Here is a 10,924-nt window from a genome sequence, read left to right on the forward strand (position 1 = left end):
GGGGGCAGTCTAGAAGGAATTGATCTGCAGACAAAGAAACAGTTTTGGAATGCCATGTCATTTCATTATAAGTGTCTCACCTTGATCTGTATTGTCACCAAAAAAAGGTGAAGTTAAATCTAGCAGTTGTGATAACAGTTGGTCTTTGCATACTCTGCTGCACACTGCCAAATCACACTAAAGATGACAAGTACTAAGGAATTCCCACGTTTAGCTCCTATTATCCAATTTTCTAATACTTATTCAGTTGGGAAGACATGTTTATATTAAAGAAAATTTTCCCAGAACTGAGTACAATATCAAACAGAAATCAAAAGTGGGATTGTTAGAACAATAGATATTAAAAATTGTAGTTACTAGAAAAGGGAAAAGCTTATGACCCTCTGAAGGTTTCAGAAGCATGTACAAAGGCCATAGGACTAGATACAGCCAGGACCACTGAGCCTGAACTATTTTACACTAGGAACATGATAGCCCTATAAATACGTTCTTCTGACAATTTTTTGAAAGTTGTATCAATTTCATCAAAATCTAGTCTAGATAGACAAGCATGAAAGGCAAAATTGGTTTTGCTTTTTTCCAGAATTTAACATTTAGTTTTCAAAAAGGAACAGCAGATTTTGTAATCTAAAAAAAAACCAAAGACACTGTAACCAGATGTTAATATTTATATTCTTTATGCAATTTCATTTGCAACTACCAGTGGGGTGATTAAAAGCAAGGAAGGTGTTTGGAAGTAGGGATGTAACTGCTGTCTTGTATTTTGGCAGAGTTACCTGTGGGAAGGAATTATGCATCTTCACATAATGGTGTAGCAGAAACAGCAGGAAGAAGCCTAAATGTGAGAAAACACACCTACCTTAGGCAAAGGCACACAAGGTGCCTGATGTATTTGGAAGTTTGAGCGCAACTTCTGAGAAGTTGCATGAGACCCTCAAGAAGATAACATATTGCACATAGTGTCACTCACCCTTAGGAGTGACGGGGAACATCTCAAAGCAACGTACCAGCCACAGAGAGAGCGTGGGAACAGGCACAAGGACATTATCTGCTACTGTTTGAGACCTGCAGTGTACAGGGAATTAAACGTCCCATAAAAATAAATAAAACTGCATCAGGGTTTGCTGGCTTTGCAGCCAACCCTTCTTCCTAACTAGGAGAATGGTTTTTGCCAATATCTTGGATCAGCATTGTAATTGGGAGCTGCAGGGAAGCTCATTCCCTAACTTTGTAGGAATGCAAGACTAACAATAGTCTTCCTGAGTACTTATTAGATAATTTGTGCCATAAATAGAACAGGGTGCAGGGACTGACCCCACAGCTCAAACAAAACACTCAGTTTTATTTATCCACTCTAGATTTATTCATTAGTCAGAAATATACAACTATTGAAGAACCTATTACCCACAAACACCCCTGAGAAGACAGACATTCACATGTATTACTGTAAGAGACATCACTGCAGAGGAAGCTGTTTGTTAGATCATAGGATTGTTAATACATCTTTCAGCACACAGCAAATTTACGAGTAAAAGAAATATCCTTTGAGCCAGTCTAGCACAGTAATATACATTCACACTGTTGATCTCTTTTCAAGAAGTTAAGTGGAATTAAGTATAGACCTTACAGATTTCAAAAAAATTTCCACCTCATTCTGGACTGATCAATACATTCACTCTTTTCTGGATTAGTTGGGTTAGTATGACTGCCCCTGAGCTTGTGCAGGAAAAACAACCGACTCAAAAACAAACGAGTTGACTGAATATAAATAAGTTCAAATTAATACTTTAAGCACTGGCAACAAAAAAGCCATACCACCCCATCTCTCACAAGAGAGTTTTGAAGCAGAAATCAGTGAAATGGCAACAAAAAAAAAAAATTAAAAATGCTAAAGCTTCTTCTTTGTAAGATGAGCAATAAGATCTCAGTGCCTATTTGCATCATTTGCCCTTATTCTTCCAGGCTAAGATGGTCACCTCAACACCCTTGAAAGTCCATGAAGAGAACTGCACGTTTCTAGAAGGCAAATGAACCCAGCTATCTTCAGATGAGTGCATTTTAGACAAGGACTATTGAGTAAAGAAAAACAAATATGAGACGCCTCTCTCTCTCCATTCGCTAAATGCCACCTTGAAGGTTAGGTAAGACAGATGACTAAAGATAGGTGAGCTACAGCCAGTCCATCTTGATTCATTATTGAATATGATTATTCCAACCTTAAATCACCCAGTGGAATCCTTATAGTTTACTGTGATTGTACATACCCCAGGCCGCTACAGGTAGAGCGCATTAATGCAAAAGATTCATTGATGTGTTCCTCTTTAAAATTAATTTTAAGTATATGCCTACCTGCACAGCTGAACAACAACGCTATTCACAAGTCATCTTACAAAAGAGCAGTCCCTGTTTGGTAGAGCTCTCACTGACTAGGGAAACAAGTGCAGACTTCAATTGCTTTCTGTCTGTTTCTTTCCTGAAGAGAGGATGGGCATCCATTGACGACTACTGCCTCCAGACTTTTAACCCACAGGCTCCCTTCTAAACTGAGTCTACTTCGAAAGATTTGCTCTGAAGATCTCATCACCCTTTCATCCATTTTTGCCTCAGCAAGTCATTCCCTCGGCTTTCCCTTTTCCTTCATAAATTTTATGCCTTATTCTTTGAAATAGTGCCTTCCGTACTTGAGTACAACACTATTTCTCTCTGCTCCTTTCAGCTGTCCCTCCATACTGGAATTCTGTCTTAATCGTAGCAGTAGGAACTGTTTAACAAACAAATGGGGTTTGCACTGTGACCTGAAATGTTCATATGCCTACTGCCTCTTATGCTCTTTCCTTCTTTGCTCAGCAGTCCTGAACTAAGAACATTTTACCTGTACCTCAGCTAAGGAGAAACCATATACTGCTATAGAATACGGGCAAACATTACCACTACGCACCCCAAAGTGTCATGGGTCTGCATTCGTAATGTCAAGGGAAAAGGAATTTTACATACTACTTAGTGATAAAAGCGGTACATAACAGTCTTTGTTTCCATGGTAATACAGGCCAGACACAGCTATACATCAGCCAGATAGGCTGACTTAAAGATATTTGTTTCAGAAACCCTTTGAAATTAATTGGAGTTTTATAGTTGACTTCAAAACTGGATCACACCTTCAATTAGAAGCAATTAAAATATTCACCTGTGATAACAGGGATTTCATGCAAAGTAAAAGGCATGTTTTACTGGAGAGCATATGTTTAGGTAATGCTAGGTAATTCCTTGAAAAAGAACTATGTGACATTTAATCTATACTTTTATTAAATAAAAATAATGGCTTATTTTCTTTACCTTTCCCTATTCCAATAAAAGCATAATTTGAACAGACTTGCCCACCATTTCCAAGTGCCAAAATGTACTAAATTTTGTTAGTAATACTGGAATGAGTAAAAGGATTATATAATTTCATCTTGTTTTAAATAGAAACAATTTAGATTATTAAAGGACAAATGTATACAGGCTCAGCCCAATTCTGAATTAAGTGTTCTCAGGCCTTTCTATTGATTTTTGTAAGAACCAACACAAAAGGTAGCATTACCCAGTATCCAAAGTCATACACTGACAGGGATTGACTTTGTAATCAACATTTTCAGTTTCAAAATAGCTGAAACTAAATTGAACATATAGTGATAAGAACCGCTTGGAACAAATAAGTTAGAAGTGTCACTAATAGTAGTCATGATGCACTCGTTAGATATTCAGTGTAAGACACTAATGGTAAAGAAATAAAAGAAAGAATGAACATCATATGATTGCTTTAATTGCCATTCAGAATACTGGCAGCCTTTTTACTGGATTCATTACAAGATAAATCACCCTCGATTTATAGCTTCCAGAACCTGCTAATAACAAGGTCTGTGCCAAAGTTGTTTAGTAGGAGGATAGAAGGGCCAAGTAAGATTCCCAATACCATAGTGGTGATATGGAGCTTATTTGCATCCTCTTAAGGGAATTCAGTATTCTGACCCAGGAAAACTCATTTAAATTTGTTACAACTTGTTATAATGTAGAGCCTTAAATCTGGGATAGATACAGAGACAGTCACCACATGGGGAAAAAAGCAAACAGACTATATACTAACTGACTTTAGTATATATATGAGACCACCAAGCAACTCTGAAGTATTACTAGCTTTATATTCTTCTACTTCCATTAAAGAATCCAAAGTAAATTCTTCCCGTTCCTTTCCTGGAAGTGTAGACCAGTAGTTTCCATTAGCTAAAACATACCTGCTGAGTCTAACCTGTTACTCTCCTGCGGGGACTATAATTAGGAGTGAGTGAATTTGACAAGGAAAGGCTCATTACTTCTTAGGCAAATTCATTTGATTTCAGTATTTCACTTGCAAATTTCCAGTGCATTATTTGTCTTAGTGACAACAGACTGTTATAACAGACACAGTATCTTACCCCTGCATAATATGTTAAGCTCACTGTGTGCTTACTCGTGTATCAATCACTTTAAATTAGATACAGAAGTCTCGAGCCTTCTAAAAACATTTGGCTTTTAAAAGCAGAAAAATTAGAAGTCCCTTTTCCTGCTATTAGTAGAACAGCATGTTTGTCCCAGTGTAGTGCTCCTTAGAGAATCCCTTCTGCAGGTCTGCTTCCAGTCTAGTGTCATTATAAATAACCCTTGTTGATGAGACGCTTTTGCTAGCTATGTTTTTTCTGAAAAAATATTACAGTGATTACAAAATATTATTGTACCCAGTAAGTATATGTGTACCAATGTGCAAAGCCTCCATGGAAGGCCGATTCTTTTACATCTGGCATCTTGAACCATGAACCTAATTTCAAACACCTTCCCCTTCACAGATGCATTTGTATGTATTTACAGACAGATAACTGCATGATCAAACAGGTACTTAGGCAGCAACCTTTAAGTTTTATTTGAGCTGATCCATTAGTACAATACATAGTACAACCCTACAGAGGTTATTTCCTTTGCTACAAGGACAATATTTATATGAAATGAAAACACAGCTGTGAGCCACTCAATATGCTTCCCACAGGCTACACAGGTAACAGACATTGTAGTTACTTCTACTGTCATAAGACAAATCAGTGATCTGGAGGATCAGCATAAGTCAAAAACTAGAAAAAAGTCCTGTAAAATCATGCAGTCCCTCTCAGTCTCAGAACACAACAAACAGGACAGGACTGCATAAATGCTTTGCCCACCTTAATTTGGAAAGACAAACTGCAAAGCTTCAACTGTTTCCATCAGGGAAATATTCCAGCCATTTAAAGACTGACAAAAAAACATAGACCTTAAAAGTCAAGGCTAGCTGACACGTTCACTTTTTTTGACTACATACTGATAGATTAGGCAATTTTTGATGACATCCTTACTGCTGGTAAATGTTTTAAGTTCTTCTTTTATGCTGGCTGCTGTTTGTAACAAAATATGGACTTTGCTTCACAGTTCAAGTGAAGCTTGGCATTGTCTCCAGTTATAAATCAAAAACCTAAGCAGTTAGTCATCTCCCCTATAGTCTTTAGAGATTTTTCCTTTTTTTTAAAACTCACTTTAAATTGTGCCTCCTGTCATCATCCAGTTGAGTTTTGAATGACATGCTAAAGAATATTCCATGTCCTCAAATGGAATAACAGAGCATAAGTAAGCTGAGCAAGGGACCAAGGCCTAGTAATCATCTCTGTTTTTAGAACCAGTTTAAGCGTTAACAGTATATAGTGCCTAATCTTTACTATTAGAAACATTTAATTTTAACCTAGAAAAAAATTCAGCTCACCACAATAGATTTAGGTGCAACTAAAGGTGGAATGAGTATAAATTTGTATAACTTCTCCATGAGTGACAAACTAGAGGGTTCACATTTCAAAAATATTTAGCGACTTGTTGATAGTTTGCTTCCCCTGTTCTGAGTGTCTTCATTAAAATGGTTGTTATAAAATGTTCCATAGCTTTTAGTGGCTTCAGTTAATACCTACCAATAAGAGAGATACCATAATAACTAATGAAAACACTGAACAGTGACATTACATGAACATTTTCTGTGTTTAAAGCCTGAGGTGTGTTTTTTTGTTTGGCTGGTTTTTGTTTTCTTCTGGTTTGTTTTTTTTTAAACACAGAATAAGCACTTTCTTGTTCCAGACACTAAACACACTGTACTTGCGTGCTTAACATGGATGATACATATCAAGACAGATTTTCAGTCTGAAGTCCACAGTACAATGACTCAGCGTTACGTACCAGACTTTAGTCCAGCAAATAGCAAGGTACATAAACGAGTTTTTACATATTTAAGTACATTTTAAGTATACATTCAGGTTATTTGAGATCTTTGGAGTCTCATCTCTACTGCAAAGGTCAGAAATTATTTTTTTATAAAAAGCTAAACATTCTAAACACTAGAGCTTTAAAGGAGAACACAGTATTGTAAGGTTCATAATAAAATTGCAAAAAACCTGACCATACAGTTTTCACCACTTCAGAATACAAACCTGTACACTGGAACAGTTTAACCATGATTTACAGTATTAAGAGGGGAGAATGGGGAATAGACTTCCTGCGTAGGATTTATGAAAGCTTCCGAGTTAGGAGCACAAATCCTGCTGATTTACATTTGAAATCACAGTGGGTTCTTTTCTACATGCAAAAATTGAACTCCTGGTACAACATGACCAGGCGTAATTCAGGGAGTTCATAAATGAATTAGTCACAACCTGCATTTGCAACAAATACATATTTATGTGTTAGTGTTCCCAAAATAATGAGTAGTAATGGAGCGCTCTGTACATGTCCTTTCTGCTGATTACCAACCAGAGCCACCAAGGTCCTAGGCATCTCCACGAGTGACTTGGTGTTTCAGTGAGGAAACCCAGCAGGAGCTGGGGAACTTAAGACCTAGCAGGATCAGTCCCAGGAGTTCAATCCTCCCATGATGAGGATGTTGATAGAACCATTTCACAGGTGACTGATCAAAGGCTCAGGACATTTATCTGATTTCATTCATGTTTAGTCTCCTGCTCTCATCACTAGATTACCCAGCTTCCTGCTGTAATAAGTTTAGAACTTTTTTGGAAGAGACCTATGGCAGATCTGAATGACGGGTACCGAGGTGAGAAAGTACAGTGTTCTCTCTGCAAACCTGAGAACATCGCTTTAAAGTACTGGTTTCTTAAAGAAATTAAATGTTTGCATAAAGAAAGCAGACAGGAAATCAAGCTTAATCTCACAGTTTGGGTTTATGCAGTGTATAAATGCATCATTGTAGAACTGTGTTTATTTTTAAGTTATAAAAAATAGCGGTTACTAGTGCAGGGGGGAGTAAGGAAAGAGTAGAGCTAGGCAGATATGAAGAAGGCAGTAAGTGTGCTGCTCATAACAGCAAGTGTGAGAATAGATAAGCAAACACTGGACCAAGTACAAAGCATGGACTGCAACAACTTTCATATATATAACAACTAGAGGAAATAATTCTTAAAAAATTCTGAAGGTAATAGACTTGGATCATAGAGTGGGCAAAGAATATTTTTAGAACAAACTTCACTGCAACAAATATTTAACTTTCAGAGGGTGGTTTCATCTGGGGCCCAGATATCAGCTAGCATGTATTATCAATCTTAAGTGATTTTCAGCCTCCAGTAATTACAGCTTCAGTGCTCACTGATTCCTTATTGAACTTTCTACTTAACAACAGTATTTTAATTTTAATTCTGTGATTGATGCTATCCATACAACAGACCATAGTAAGCCTGTGAAGCCATTCCTCTTCTTTCTCACAAATGAAGAAGGCAGCACAACTGAAACAGCACAGAAAGGGAAAAGGCTCCCAAAGGTTACCATCCTTCTGAACTAATGGGAGAATCAAGTAGTGACCAACTCCCAACAGTGACTCCCACTGCAATCCATAGTCTACTACCAGAGCTGTGCACCTCAACATTACTGCTGAAGTTATAACCAACCAGTCCTGTCCAACCTCGGCAGTCACTGGGGCTCAAAAATATTCAAAATAGAGCCTCAACTTGTAGGCATCTTTAATAAGCCAGTGCCTGCCACCACTGATCTCTTCAGAACATAAGAATTCCCTATTAAGAAATCAGGTGCCTCACTTCATGTACCCAGCTTTGAAATTCTGGGACCAAATCACTCTCCATGCTTCCCATGTAAAGTAAGAATCCCATTTATCCCACAAGGGACACATTAAGATGAGTACATACAGACATTTCATAAGGAAGCCTGATCTCCAAAGGTGGCGAATGCAAAGCGCTAGCACTACCCTTTCCTTCAAATATTCAAAAAAATGTGTCATTTCCACTGGCATTAAAGTAGTGCCTAGAACTCAAATATGCCCTCACCACAGGAAGAACTGCATTCCAAAGTGGATAGTAAACTAATTTATTTGACTATACTTCCAAGGAGACTTAACCTTTACACAGAACAAGTGGATGATGAACAACATTATTATGCTTGTTGCAAAAGTGACCATGTGTTATACTAATATGAAAAATGTTCAGCTGCATGAAAATAACCTACCCCCGAGATTATTCCATTAAAGTTTAATGTTTGCTCTATACTTTCTTTTGAATACAGATCATTTGTTCACAACAGCGCAGTCCCATAGAATCATCTGCTTTTTCCCTTTAATGTCAAGGCCTCACTAACACTGCACTCCATCCTTATTATCAGGCTTACTGCATTAAGATGCTGTTCATAAGCTTTCAGTGGGAAATCTAATTCAATTTCTTACCATATTTTCCTTTTTAGAATTGTTCTTTTGTGAAGGGTGAAGTTACATTTAGATGAATTGTGTCACTTGTAACTCCTTTTAAATACAGCTCATCAGAAGCTACCTATAAACAGGTTCAAAGTACTTATAAAGTGGGCCTGTCTTACTGCATTCAGCCTAACAAAGGCTGTCAGTTCCAAGTCATCTGACTTGACATTGAATTCACGTCCACTCAAAGCAAACTCTCATCCACAGATAGTAACAGAGGGTAAAACCAGAAGAATAGGACTTGAATGGGGGAAGAGAATGGTTCTCCTTCAAGCCAAAGACAACCATGGCTATACAAAGCTGGCTCTAAGTCATCTTTATGCTTTCCCTCTCTACTAGTTCCTCTGGGCATACCAGTACCTTCACACAAATCAAAACAGCCACACTGTTACCTGTGCTCTCATAAGTCTATTGCCAGGCACTGTAGTGGTAAACGGATGCACAGCCACACCTTGCCCACATGAGATCATTTCTTACTAAGCATAAATAATAGCAAAATGGCTTCCTGACTAAATATGCATTGAATGCTACCACAGTGCAGGAAATACCTGCTTTAATAACTAATTAACACATCTGTACCGCAAAATTGCAAATTTGTGAAATTGTTCAGATTTATGCCAAGGGACGACTAATTCTGGAAGACAGCTAATGCACTGGACTGCAACTCAGACTACATGGATTAAAGCTGCTGCTCTGCTATATGCTTTCTGTGTGACCTTGGTGATATTCTACACTATACAGGTTCTTACGCCACGCTCATCCCTCTAACATCCAAGTACCCTCCAGCTCATCCACACCTGCACATATCTTAGCAAAAGGGAAAGGTTAAAGGAACAGATCTTGCACCCACACAGGAATATGTTGTCTATGATGACAGTCAGTCATTCCTAGAAAATTAAATTGTTCTGGAGAAGTTTTCAGTCCCTCATTTGTAAAGTGTAAATTAGCCTCCTTTCTCTTCTCAACTTAGCTAGGCATATGTATTACAAGGTCTGTAAAAGGATGTAGCATTGTGTGCTTAGTCTCACAACACTTAGCACTAGGCAGCTGTGAGAAATGCAAATTTATGACACCCCAGCCAGCACAACAGCAGTGCTTCATATACATGCAAGGTACTTCAGTAAAAGTGTAACATGTCTAAGCAGGCTGAAATACCTAAATCTTAGGTAGCGGGCTTTGTGGATCTTGGGGTCCCAAGAAGTTTCTATAACTCCTGAAGGATCTTTCCATAAGTTTTCTGGGGTTAGAACTGTGCTTTTAGGAAGTAGCTGCTACAATAAGGCCCATATCTTAGTTGCAGCAAAGCAGAAATGCAAGAGAAAGCTATAAAGGAGGTATTTGAAGTATCATTGTGGTCTAGGTGGAAATAGACACTATCTTCTTTCCTGCTACACTTTAGATGTGTGTCCTCTTTACATGCAGAGCTTGCAGGGGAAAACAAGTGTAATGAAAAACATCAGTTATGCAGACACTTACATTCCCTATGCAAGATTCCCTATCACCTGATCTCTGACCAGTAGCTTATTCAGCAAATTAGCTTTCTCTGTTACAAGACTCAGAGAATGTGACTTATTACTTTTCAGAAAAAAATCTTTAGAAATAATTAAATTACAAAATGTTATACTATACATACCTTATTCCCAACAGTTTGCTTTGGAAAATGGTGATACGCCTGCTTGGGAGAGGAAAGCTAGACTCTTTCTGTCGAAGATCAGTGTTCAGACCTGATTTAAATTCATGAATAATTCTGGTATAATAAACACTGGGAAATGGAAATACTGTGGCTCAAGACATGAACATAACTAACTCTGCCTCAGAAAGCACAATGCTTAAAACATGATTTGAATTCTTTCCCAGCCCTACCCACAGTTTTAGCTCGCTTACTACTTTTTAATATATAAAAATATTTACCTTAAAACACATTGTAGCCATGGTAAAACTGCTCCCATAGGTTACATTACAGAATTAACAGCTGCCTACTGGGCTTCCTCTGCAGAAAAACAGCAAGTATCATCTCATTGTAAGCAATGCAGTTATCCAAAGCCTGTGCCCATTTAAAATACAACAAAATTATTTTGTACCTCTTCTAGCAAATGCTGCAGTAAAATGAATACCTATAATTCTATAACCAACTTTTTT

This window comes from Pygoscelis adeliae, unplaced genomic scaffold (genome assembly GCF_000699105.1).
Source record: "Pygoscelis adeliae isolate BGI_AS28 unplaced genomic scaffold, ASM69910v1 Scaffold406, whole genome shotgun sequence".
In the NCBI taxonomy this organism is placed as follows: Eukaryota; Metazoa; Chordata; class Aves; order Sphenisciformes; family Spheniscidae; genus Pygoscelis; species Pygoscelis adeliae.